This window comes from Bufo bufo, chromosome 2 (assembly GCF_905171765.1).
Source record: "Bufo bufo chromosome 2, aBufBuf1.1, whole genome shotgun sequence".
Classification (NCBI taxonomy): Eukaryota; Metazoa; Chordata; class Amphibia; order Anura; family Bufonidae; genus Bufo; species Bufo bufo.
The window spans coordinates 795,688,516-795,702,701 of NC_053390.1; positions in this window are offsets into that span (position 1 = coordinate 795,688,516).

The window sequence follows — 14,186 nt, forward strand, 5'->3', positions numbered from 1 at the left end:
CAGCGGCAGTGTCCGGAGTAGCAGAGGTAAGTTAATTGTTGATTGTTTTTTAATGTCTGCTAGGGGGTCATTCACATTGGACTCTGATCTGAGGTCTGCTGGGGGCGGGGGGTCATTCACATTGGGGCTCTGAACTGAGGTCCACTTCGGGGGTTCATTCACATTGGGGTTCTGATCTGAGGTCTGCTTGTGGGTCATATTTACATTGGGGTTCTGATCTGAGGTCTGCTTGTGGGTCATATTTACATTGGGGTTCTGATCTGAGGTCTGCTTGGGGGGGTCATTCACATTGGGGTTCTGATCTGAGGTCTGCTTGAGGGTCATATTCACATTGGGGGTCCGAATGGGGGGTTCTTATTCACTTTGGGGCTATGATCTGAGGTCTGCTTGGGGGTCATCTATACATTGGGGGTCTGAATGGGGGGTTCGTATTAACATTGAGGCTCTGAGCTAAGGTCTGATGAAAAATATTTTTTTCTTATTTTCCTCCTCTTAAACCTATAGGGCGAAAATTATGGTAAATGACCAAGTCTAACATTTTTGTCTCATTTGTTTGATTTGGTTATCTGTATTTACTTTTAGGACTTATTTGAAATTGTGATGTAGCTTTAGGTCAAATTTATGCAGAAATATAGAAAATTCTGAAGGGTTCACATATTTTGGAGCACCAATGTAAACATTTAAACAACAGATAATTTTCTGATGAAATATTCCCTTTAACGGCTTCTTTATAACAATACCCAGACTTTAGTGTGTGCACTTTGCAGCCATTTGAGCAGCTTGTCTCCATACTAAAGCAGATCTCTCCTCCCCTACCCCAGCAGGAAGTCGCTGTATTGTGCAAAGCATCCGGTCAACATCTCCATGACATCTCGCCAATCCGCTGAGTGTAGCCATAAAGTAAAACAAAGTGATGCAGCCCCTTTAAATGAATTGAAAACATTCTTTCATCCTGGAGTTATTTTGCCAGGAACATTGATATGCGTCATTTTAATTGCCCCTTTATAACAGCTGCCAGGCTTTAATGTGTGCACATTGTATCAGCTTATAATTCACTGATTAAAATGAAAAACAGGAAACTAAACAATGACCAGGCCCCTGATTACAGAGCACGCAGCTTCTCTCCCTGTATTTTCCACTGTTGATACAAATATAATGATAGGCCTTTCTTCCAATTCCTGTGTCTTCTGCTTCCAGCTGAGCACCTAATAAAGCCGATGTATGGAGCCAAGCCACCACAGAGGTGGTGGGTGTTCTCAGCTACAATTCCCCCTCCTGCATACAAAGTATGAACTGAAATAACATTCGGTTAGGTTACTTTGTATATAATATTACCTCCGAATGCCTTACATCAAGTTATCACACTTGTATCAGATTACAATTACCCAGTTATTTGATTTTTCTATTGATGTTACCAATGTATGGTCTCTTCAGCAGTCATTTTAGCAGATCTGTGTCCATACTGTGAACTAAGGCAGCTCTTTCCCCCTCTCCCAACGGGAAGTTCCTGCATTATACCATGCACCCAGTCAGCTCTATAACTTCTAGCCAATCAGCTGAGCACATCCAAATCCTTGTTTATCTTGCCAGGGAAGGATAAGGAAACCCTCAGGGCTAGTAAATGATCAGCACCTCTGCAATCTACAGCAGGAGTTTAAGGCCGAGTTCTCACTTCAGTTATTCAGTCAATTATTTCCATCAGTTTTTGTGAGCCAAAACCTGGTGCGAGTGCAGATTTTTCCCTTATACCTGAGTAGGCTTCACTCCTGGTTTTAGCTCACAATGATGGAAATTACTGATTAAATAACTGAAGTGTGAACACAGCCTTACTATGATTGATGGGAAGAAGGGCTTCCACCAAGGATTTAGCTCCAGTCATGGCTGTCTGCATCTGGACAAAGTCTGTCCTAAATGGATAAGTCAATCGATAACTTCATTTTTGGTGGAGATGTATTTGAATAAAGCCACAACAAGTCCTGCTGACGCTCTGGCCAGTTACAAGTTATCATCAGAGGACGGTCTGGATCCATATCATCATCATCTACATCAATGTGTCACGGCTGTGTCTCGCTCTCTGTGTTGGCCGTGACATGTTTGCCGCGCATGCTGGTTGCCTGGGGCAACATGTAGTTTATGCAGCATGTGTGTACACTTCTCCTCTAAGGTTTGTTTCCCTTCCCTATCTGGCGCTTGTGGGGTTAACTACTTGGCTGGGTTTGGTCACTAGGTGCTTATACTAGCCTGCGGCTGGTAGCCTGGAGTTTAGTTGTCCTCCAGCCTCTGTTGGTGCTGGAGCTATTCTCCTGTCCTGGGTATTCCATCTGCCCAGTTATTGAGGGCCACCTAGTGAGACAACAATGTCATCCCGTTGTTATCATGTATTCCTACCTTATTGGTTCTATGTATGGTGTGGTTTATGTTCAGGGTTTGTGTTGTATGTCTATTTGTTGTTCCATGTCTGGTCTGTTTTGGTGTGTACGGTCCTGCATGGATGCTAGACACTCCCCTGTCTGTGCCTTCGGTGAGAGGGCTCCTGGGTTCCCTGGTGGAGGAACAAGTTAGTGTGCATCTCTGCCTAAGGCCACCATGCATCCTGTCGCATGGAGGTCCAGGCAGTTACTGGTGAGTTGGTTCCTGTGTTTGTTGTTTTGTACTTCCGGTACGGTGTTCCGGTACCAGTATATTTGCATGGGTTCCAGTTCGTTGTGGTGTGGACCACTCGTGTGCCTTCCAGCAGCCGTGGCAGGTAAGTGGCCAAGTATTCCGGTGTTCTTGGAACAGTGGTTATTCTTGCCACTGGACTCTTACCTGCCAATCCAGTTTTCTTCTCACTGTCATCTCTCTATGTGAGCATGGCGTCTTACTGTTGTGGTGTTATGTTCTAGGGGTCAGGTGGACCAGCTTTAGGACATGACAGTAAGTTTTGTTGTTTTTCTGTTGTTGCTGGTTACTAGGTCCTTTGGGAAGGAACAGGTTGTCTCAAGCCCTGACACTATCACTAGGGTTATTCAGGGATTCCAGGGTCCGAGGTTCCTGTGTATGAGCCGTCCCACCATCTAGGTCCGCTCATATGGATAGGATTCAGGGCTAGGATTAGGGTTTCTATAGGAAGTGACTTGCTCCCTGTCCCCAGTGTCCAGGCCTAGTTTCTGTTCCCGTTTTCCATCGGTGTTCGGTGTGGCGTTTCCTCCTACATCGCACCGTGACACAATGTCGAGGCCAGAACAGAGGTAGGATGAGTTTTTGTTCTGCCCAGCCGAGTTCGACAATCATTACAGATCACGTCTGCCTCAGTTTTGGTATTTCTGTAGTGATTAGTGCGGTTAAACCACCATCTAGCGATGCAAAGTTGTATTACACTTTGTTTTTTCAGTTACAAAGACTGCTGCATTGTGGGTGGTGCGAAGTATTGTGGGAGTGCAAAGCATCCTGGGAAAGAGAAGCCTCCAGTCTCCAGGACACCATCCTTGTATAAGCATATCTGGTGAGAGATCTACCTTTGTTTCAGGGATATTATGTTATGCAGAGCTGTTCAGCTAGTTATCATTGTTACTCAGGGAGTTGTTTCTACTGTTAGCTAGACATGTAATCCTATGTATAGGCAGCCATTTTAACATGTGCTTTCAGTGTTAATGAAAATGTTATAGTACATGCTATCTATACTTACACTTGCTATTTATATTCTTATAGTTTTACCAATCAAATACTCCTGTTTTACCAATAAAAAAGTTAGACTACAAAGAATAGTCTTCTTATTTGGAAGGCAGGAATGGTTTATGCTGAATTTCAGACTGCACATTGTGTGAACGTGTATGAAGACAGAACAGTAAAACAGATGCTAGTCACCAGCGATAGTGGATCTGACTATACGGAGCCGCCATCACACACACAGTCCTGCGTACAAGGTTGCAGCGGCTGCTGTACAGTCACAAGAAGCTAGGATGCAGCCCACAGCAAGCACAGCACGATCCAGACCACGCTGAAGTCCGTTCCTAAATAGTCTGAGTCTGCACAGAGACATTAAACAGACAGCAAAAGACACATGCCGCTAGCCAGGCATCATCATATAGGACCAGGTCACGAGCAAGCTGCTTTACCAAGTCCTCCATAAGAGAAAAGGCTGCTCTCGCCCCTTCCAGAAGCTGAGGCTGCAAAAGTAAGGTCTCCCTTTGCTGCACAAGAGATGCAACTAAAGAAAGAGAGAGTGTCAAATGAAAAAGAGAGAGCATTACTGGAAGAAGAGACAGCATGCCTACAAGCATCACTGGAAAAACTTGCCACAGAGAAAGAAGTGGCAGCCGCAGTGGCCAAAGCAGAGTTCCTAGAAGCCTTGAAGTTTCCCGAATCCGAGAAACTCAGCCAAGTACTTGGGCTAGACCTAGATCAACAAGATCCAGGACAGCGCGTCTCAGAATATGTCCATTAGCATCCCAATACAGATGACAACTATGATCCAGCATATCAGTCAACCTATACAGTGTCAAAGATCCTACTTTGAACCACAGTACCTCGAGCAGGACGGTATGCGACAAATTAATGCCAGCCACAACTACCACCCTACAGAACAGAAACTACAACCTTCGCGTCAGAACGGTATTATACAGACTTCCCTAAGCCAGAAACGCCTAAAAGGTATAGTAATACATGACACATGCAGCATAACAACAACACACCGGGTAGTATTGGCGCTAACCAGGCCACCATGTACTTCGCTAAGTTCTTTGCTAAAAGGGAGCTGGTTACCAAAGGACTTATAAAGTTCAGCAATCGCCCCGAGAACTACAGGGCATGGTTAGCCTCCTTCCAAAACGAAATAAGGGACTTAGGTCTTTCCTGTAGTGAGAAGTTAGATCTCTTGGTAAAGTGGCTTGGAAGCGAGTCTGCTGAACACGCCAAAAGAATCAGAGACATTAACATAAACTATCCGGGCAAAGGCCTAAAGATGGTGTGGGAAAGACTTGATGAGTGTTATGGGTCAATAGAAGCTATAGAAAATGCTTTATATAAGAGAATTGATAACTTTCCCAGAATAGTGGGTAGGGGTAACCAGAAGCTCAGCGAATTCAGTGACTTGGTGATAGAGGTACATGTTGCTCAGGCAGAAGAATATCTGCCAGGGCTAGCATTCCTGGACACCGCCAGAGGTGTCAATCCAATTGTACAAAAACTCCCTTACAATCTACAGAAGTGGATCACGCATGGTTACCATTATAAACAGGTTCATAATGTACCATTTCCCCCCTTCGTGGTGTTTGTAAACTTTGTTACTCAACAGGCGAGAATTAGAAATGATCCCAGTTTTGACTTTACATTGTCATGTTCCACTACCCCTGGTGTCAAACCTCATAAAACACCAGTGGAAGTGCACAAAATTAACATTGCCTCCACATGTTCTCCTTACAGGCCGTTTAAGTCTTCTCAAGAAGAGAACATACCCAAAGATCTTGCCAAAGAATGCCCTGTGCAAAAAAAAGCCACATCCTCTACTAAAATGCAGAGCCTTCAGGGAGAAGTCTTAAGGAGGACCGCAAAGAATTCCTCAAAGAAAACATCTGGTTCAGGTGCTGCGCTACAACATCGCACTTCGCCAGGAACTGTAAGGTCAGTGGCATGCACAGAATGCGGTAGCACAGAACACAACATGGCTTTACACCCTGGACCACCCTCTCAGGTATCACCCCAAGAAGAAGAACATGATGGGAAGCAGATAGACACTGACACAGACACCGCAGTAGTCACTTCTCACTGTACAGAGACTAGCAAAGGACTCGCAAGAGGGAAGTCTTGCTCAAAAATCTGCCTTGTCAGAGTTTATCCGGTCGGCCACCGAGATAAGGTGATCAAGGTATATGCAATCTTAGATGATCAAAGCAACAGGTCTTTAGCTAAATCCACCTTCTTGGACACCTTCAACGTCGTAGGGCCCAGTTCTCCCTACTCCTTCAGGACATGTGCAGGTACCGTTGAGACGGCGGGGAGGAAAGCAACTGGGTACAAGGTGGAGTCCATAGATGGTCAGACCTGCTTGTCCCTGCCAACCATACTGGAGTGCAATCACATTCCTTACAACCGTTCTGAAATACCTACACCAGAGGTAGCAGTATACCACCCCCATTTGAAGCATATAGCTCACCTGATACCGGAGCTGTATCAGAAGCCCTGATAGTCTTACTCCTTGGAAGAGACATACTACGAGTTCATAAGCTTAGAGGACAGATTAACGGTCCCCAAAACGCTTCATGCGACCAGAGACTTGACCTAGGATGGGTCATCATAGGAGACGTCTGTCTAGGAGGAGCACACAAGCCGACCTCAGTCAACAGTATGCTCACCAACACACTTGAAAATGGACATCCTTTCATATTCCAGCCATGTCACAGCAGTTTCCTTATAAAAGAACTGCCACACTCCGCTCCCGTGCCTTGTCCTTTCACAGATCCCTCCTGTAAAGACCACCCCTGCGATGGTGAGCAAGATCACTTAGGGTGCACAGTCTTCCACAGGACTAGAGAAGACAACAGGGTCGCAATGTCCATAGAAGACAGGATGTTCTTGGATATCATGGATCAAGGAATAGTAAAAGACAAGTCAAAAAGCTGGGTCACACCTTTACCATTTAAACTCCAGAGACAATGCTTACTAACAATAAAGAACTTGTCTACAGTCAATTTATCTCCCTCAAACATAAACTTCAGAGGACACCAGAGACGAGAGAACATTTCTTTACCTTCATGAAAAGAATATTCCAGAATAACCATGAAGAAATGGCACCCGCACTCCAAGACTCCGAGGAGTGTTGGTACTTATCCATATTCGGCGTGTATCATCCCAAAAAAAACAGGGCAGATACAAGTAGTATTCGACTCGAGTACCAGGTACTAAGGCGTCTCGCTAAATGATGTCTTACTGTCTGGTCCAAACCTCAACAACAGACTTCGAGGGCTACTTCTCCGCTTCTGCAGAGATTCCGTAGCATTTATGGCTGACATAGAACAGATGTTCCACTGCTTCCTCATTAAGGAAGAACATACAAACTACTTGAGGTTCTTCTGGTACCGCAACAACAACCCCAATGAAGACATTATAGAGTACCGAATGAGAGTGCACATCTTCGGAAACAGTCCTTCCCCTGCAGTCGATATCTACTGTCTCAGACATTCAGTCCGAGGGGGTGAAGCAAAGTATGGGTCAGATGTCAGATCCTTTGTGGAAAAAGATTTCTACGTGGACGACTGCTTGAAATCCATACCCACGAAGGAGACCGCAATCAGTCATGCTCGCTCTATCTAATCTGAGGTTGCACAAAATCGCCTCCAACAGCCGTGAGTTAATGGAGGCCTTCTCACCCCAAGACCATTCAAGTAATCTAAAGGACTTGGATCTTAGCACCGACTCCCTTCCCATGCAGCGGAGCCTCGGTTTGCTCTGGGATTTAAAGGCAGACACATTCACCTTCCAAATTAGCAAGGAAGAAAAGCCCTTCACACGCAGAGGAGTCCTGTCCACCATAAACAGCTTATATGATCCTCTGGGATCCGTAGTGCCTATTACCATCCAAGGTAAAATGATGTTAAGAGACTTCACCACAGAGACGTCTGATTGGGATGATCCGCTTCCCATGGAGAAAAAGGACCTGTGGACAGGTTGCAAGAAGTCTCTTGAAGCTTTGACCAGCCTTCATGTGACACGACCCTATGCTTCCGTGTCATCAACTGAAGTCAAGATGCAAAGACTGTATATCTTCTGTGACGCTTCAATTAAGGCAATTGCTGCCGCAGCATACCTAAAGACTATTGATGTTAAAGAACAATGCCATATAGGATTTGTCATGAGCCGGACCAAACTGGCGCCACTCCGTGAACACACAATTACCAGACTGGAGCTCTGTGCTGCTGTGCTTGCAGTGGAGTTGGCTAAACTTATAACATCAGGAATGAATCTGGAAATCGAAGAAGTCGAGTTTTATACGGACAGCAAAGTAGTCCTAGGATATATTTCAAATAAAACCAGACGCTTTTACGTCTATGTCAGCAATTGGGTGCTAAGGATCAGGAGATCCACTTGTCCTAGACAGTGGCACTACGTGCCTACACAGCATAATACTGCAGACCACGTGACTAGATCCGTCGCACCAAACCACCTTAAGGACACAACATGGTTTACGGGTCCTGCATTTCTGTACCGTTCGACGTCTTGCAGTATCAGATCCAACATGTTTGAATTGGTAGAACCAGATGCCGATGAAGAGATCCGACCTAAAGTGGCTGTTCTACGTACACTGACTTTGGACCACGAGTTCAAGTCCCATCGTTTCGACAGGTTCTCCACCTGGATGTTGCTCATTCATGCTTTAGCCTGTCTAGTTCACATAAGCCCAGTCTTCATTACCTGTGAGCCAGAAGCCCTGCAAATGTTTGGCATCACTGCAAACACGCTTTACTGCTGCTAATCTGGAAAAGTCCAAAAACATAATTCACACTATACAACATGAATGTTATGCTAAGGAAATAGACTACCTCAGCAAAGGTAAAACAGTATCCAAGGATAGCGCTTTGAAGAAACCTGATCCCATCATTGACCAAAATGGGTTGATAAGAATAGGAGGCCGACGCCATCTTCAAGAAGCCAAAGTGGAATTTGTGGAGAAATAACCTGTAATAATTCCCGGACATCATCACGTCATGACCCTGCTCGTGCGACATCATCACGTTCAAGTGAAACACCAGGGCCAATTGTTTACAGAAGGGAATCTATGAGCTGCCGGACTATGGATAGTTGGAGCAAAGAGGTGTGTGAGCAAGCTCATCTTCAACTGCGTTACCTGTCGCAAACTTCGTAACATGTTCCGGAACCCAAAGATGGCCAGTCTGCCAACTGAGAGACTCTGTACAGATCCTCCTTTCACCAACGTATTCGGTCCTTGGTCAGTGGCTACACAGCACACTAGAGGTATTCACGCCAGTGCAAAGCGCTGGGCAGTCATGTTTACTTGTATGTCCAGCAGAGCCGTCCATATAGAAGTGATCGAATCCATGGACACTTCAAGCTTCATAAACGCACTTCGATGGTTTATTGCCATTAGAGGGCCCGTGAAGCATATTCGTTCGGACACAGGCACGAATTTTGTTGGAGCAGTGAAAGAACTTCAAATTCCTTCCAACTTGGACACTGCCAACGTGGAAAAATACTTAAATGAGCAAGGATGTACGTGGACCTTTAATCCACCTCATTCTTCTCACATGGGCGGCATCTGGGAAAGGATGATAGGGATAGCAAGGAAAATCCTGGATTCAATCTTCTTGCAAGTGGGGAGTACGAGACTTACACATGAAAGTTTGACCACATTCTTGGCGGAAGTCTCAGCCATCATGAATGCAAGACCGTTGACTACCAGTGATCCTGAAGATTTGACTATACTCACTCCTTCCATGTTACTCACACAGAAGACCAGCACCCCAAATGCTCCTCTTGGAGAATTTAATGATAAAGACCTCTATAGATGACAATGGAGACAGATGCAAAGTCTTTCTAATGTCTTGGACAGGGGGAGGAAGCAGTATATCTCTACCCTTACAATCTAGAAGGAAGTGGCAAACTAACAAGCTGAACATCAGACCTGGCGATGTCGTGCTTGTAAAAGACAGTCAGTCGCACCGGAATGAGTGGCCACTGGGCCTCATCACCAACACATTCCCAAGCAAGGATGGGAGCATACGCAAGGCTGAGGTCAAGATTTTGAAGTTTGGCGAGTGTAAGCTATTCCTCAGGCCAGTAACGGAGCTTGTTTTATTGTTTTCACCTGAGGGACCTAGTGGTGGCGTCTGTTGATGCCAGATGGGAGTGTCCTGTCCAGCCGAGTTCGAGAATTATTACAAATCATGTCTGCCTCAGTTTTGGTATTTTTGTAGTGATTAGCGTGGTTATAGCACCATCTAGCGGTGTAAAGTTGTATTAAACTTTGTTTCTCCTGTTACAAAGACTGCTGCATTGTGGGTGGTGCAAAGCATTGTGGGAGTGCAAAGCATCCTGGGAAAGAGAAGCCTCCAGTCTCCAGGACACATTAGCAGAGCTGTCCTTTTGCATATCTCCTTAAACTCCACCATCCTTGTATAAGCATATCTGATGAGAGATCTACCTTTGTTTCAAGGACATTATACTATGCAGAGCTGTTCAGCTATTATTATTGTTACTGAGGGAGTTGTTTCTACTGTTAGCTAGACATGTAATCCTGTATAGGCAGCCATTTTACCATGTGCTTTCAGTGTTAATGCAAATGTTATAGTACATGCTATCTATACTTTTACTTGCTATTTATATTCTTATAGTTTTACCAATAAACAAGTTAGACTACAAAGAACAGTCCTCTTATTTGGAAGCCAGGAATGGTTTATGCTGAATGTCAGACTGCACACTGTGTGGACGTGTATGAAGACAGAACAATTGTCATAGGGACACGAGAAGAGAAGATGCAGGCATTGGGTCTTTATCTTCAAACTCAGCCCAGACGTCGGATACTGAAGAGTTTTTCCATCCTTTTCATATAAACCAAAGCCCCCCACTTCACACCTGTATTCATGGTCCTCAATGAAACACTTCACAATTCGGTGTAATAGACAGACACACTCTTCACACCTCAGGGCTAATTACACTCATACACAGTATGCCACCGTTCCTCCATGCAATATTACATCAGTTCCTCCTTCATAAGCACGTGTGATAGCTCCAAGCCCTGGACGCTCGCATCTGTACTTTTTCAGATACGACATCATCTACATAAAGCTCATGGTTTTTACATCCAGTATGTAAGGTGATAATTGTGCAAAGAGGAGGAAGGCACCTTAATTAATATCAACTCACTCAGGACCTTTTTGGCATAAGGAACGTTGGAATCGGTTCATGGTCGATCACACACATACGGTATACAGGCACACATACAAAACACGTATAGAACTATGTATTTAAGCACAGACATGATCCTGTGCATAATGATAACTATACATGTAAACCCACCTACCTACAGATAGCAACCTACACAACGATCAGCAGGTGATTACCTGGTGGCAATGCCATCTGTACAGGGGTGGGATATATTAGGCAGCGGGTGAATGGTCAGTTATATAGGCTAGAAAAAGACACGTCCATCAGGTTCAACCTCTCTCAGATCATGTAGGATATTTTTGGATTTATTAAAACCCCCAATGCCGTTTGCTATTAGATCAGCATCTAGCACTGACGGAATATCTGCCATTTCTACCTCTTACGGCAGGCCATTCCATAGTTTGACTGCTCTAACTGTAAAGAACCCTTTCCTCCACACATAATGAACATCCCCTGGTCCTTTGTAAAGTCCTTGGAGTGAATAAATCCTGTTCCAGTTCTTTGTACTGACCACAACATGTAAATTAGATCACCTAAGATTAATAACCTCCAGAATTCGTACCTCTCACTCCAGTCTTCAAGACTTTTCTCGAGCTGCACCTACTCTCTGGAATACTCTGCCCCGGAATACTAGGTCAATTCACAACTTCTACCCCTTCAAACGTGTCTTAAAAACACATCTTTCAGGCAATCTTATCAAGCTACCTAAAATGACTTTTACCAGACTAAACCTCCCCCAACTCCTCTGGCCTAAACTCGATCCTCTAGTAGTCCCGAACCCGAAGCAGATCGGCCGGCACCACTCCTGTCAGTTCAATAATGGCTCAGTCAAATCCTACTTATCACAATCAAATACCTTATGTGTCACCCCCAATTCCTCATAGATTGTGAGCTCTTGCGAGCAGGGCCCTGACTCCTAGTGTTTCAGTTTCATATTAGCCAGTTATTTTTGTTTTGTACATGAACCCTATGAATTTGCAAAGCACTAGGGAATATGTTGGCGCTATATAAATACATTTTATTATATATGATCATTATTACCTCTATGGCGTCACGTTTCGACCCCCCTGCTGCTCCCAGTACAGATCCTTGTGGTACCCCACTGCTCATTAAAGATCCTTGTGGTACCCCACTGCTCTCTGTATAGATCCTAGCGGTACCCCGCTGCTCCCAGTCCAGATCCCTGTGTTAACCTGCAGCTCCGAGTACAGATCCTTGTGGTACCCTGCTGCTCAGAGAACAGATCCTATTGGTACCCAGCTTCACCCTTTACAGATCCTTTGGTACCTAACTGAATTTAGCTAATTTTGAGTCCGCACCATTTACGACTTTTTGCTTACTGTCCCGTAACCAATTCTTTACCAATGTACTCGCCTAGCTCCAGCACAAGGACTTACGTGGCGCTGTATCAAATCGTTTTGCAAAATTCAGATAGATCACATCTGCCGCAGGACCAGCATCCGGATGTACACTTACCTCCTCATAGTGGCTAACCAACGTGCTGGTTTCTACCTTTTTACCTTTCTTAAATATTGGTACCACATCAGCCGTCCTCCAGTCCTTGAGGCACAGACCTGGTTACAAGAGTAGATGAGACACAATGGTCTATCAATTACTAAGCTCAATTCCCTCAGTACCCATGGATGAATTCCATCGGGTAAAGGGCCTTTCCGGATATTTAATTTGCTCAGATGTAGCTGCACTTCTTGAGTTGAAGTTGTTGGAAGCAAGAAAACAAGCAAGCGTGAGGATCTGAACGACTCTAGGCCAAATTGAGATGTCTAGATCATCTCCAAACTAGCCATTCTTCTAGTGAGCTCACAATATGCAGTGGTTAGCATCTACCAAAAGCAGAGCAAGGAAGGACAACTGGCAAACCAGTGACAGGGTCATAGGTGTGCAAGGGGAGTGAAGGTTAGCCCTGCCGGCCTGATCCTTATGAAAAACTACTGTAGAGCAAACAGACATTACTGCTGGCGATGATAGAAAGTTGCCAGAGCTTGCTGTATATGGGGCTATGTATGCACAGTACGGTCAGAGCACCCATGCTGATCCCTGTCCACTGCTGCTTACAATGAGCATGTGGACATCCAACCCGGAGTTTTCTTTTACTGCAGAAGACTTGTGGAGTCCACGTCCGGATGGGTCAGAGCAGTTTTGGTGGCACACGGACCTATATCATATTAGGTGGTTTTCATGGTATGTATATAAACACACTCAGATCTACATATACAGTATATACACCCATATGAACAAATACTAATTACTGCTGCCACGTGACCACATTCTCAGCTCCCACGTACATTGCCCTGGACATCTCAGCTCTACAGATTAATAGTCATAACGTCAATGAGCAATGAATGGAGGAGGACAGAGTGAGGGACAATAGATTTATGGAGATTGCAGATGACTTTGCTACGTAGTCGGACTAGAGCTGGTGTCCGTCCGACCACAACTTCCCAGCTTCTTTTATTATTTTTCAACCAAAACAAAAGCACACACACCAAAAAAAAAAAAAAAAAAAAAACAGGTCTCCCTGTCAGTAATAAATAATATTATACATTACTAGCACCCCTGGCTGTATGAAGGACCCAGCAGTAAAGTGCATGTGTGCAACAGTGACCCCTAGGGGGGAGATTGATCAAGTCTGCTGTAAAGGAAAACTGGCTTAGTTGCCCATAGAAACCAATCTGATTGCACTTTCGGTTTTCCAAAGGAGCTCTGAAAAATGAGGAGGTGGAGTCAGATTTTTTTATTTTGGCAACTTTTTTATATTGGTATTATCAGTAACGGAAGCGTTTTTTGCTGGACCCTGCCGGATCCAACAAAACCGCTAGTGGTGTGAAAGTAGCCTAAACCGGCAGCACACAACGCTGCAAACAAAGCCAAGACGGGTAAATAAAACATTTTTTTATTAAATCACTTAGACTTGAAAAAAGTCACATAATGTAATGCACTTAACTGTCCTGGATCTGCGATAAGTGCGCTGTACAGCACCAACCCAATGGATTGACTGTGCTTTATAAATAAAACATATGTACATAAGAAACAAGCACAATTTAACCCCTTAAATGATTCACAAGCCCGTAAGTGGTGGTCACAGAACTTGTAGCAAGTAAGACATTAAGAGAGAAAATAATCATAAACTAATAAAAACATTTAAAAAAAAAAAAAAAAAAACAAGAATGTACAAGTCAAATTACCATCGAGAGAGAACGGTGGCGTCAGCAAAACCGACTCCTAGTGCAATCGAGACTTTTTTTTTTCCTGCAGACCAAATGAGTTTGAGTGCAGGTAAGGCAAATGCG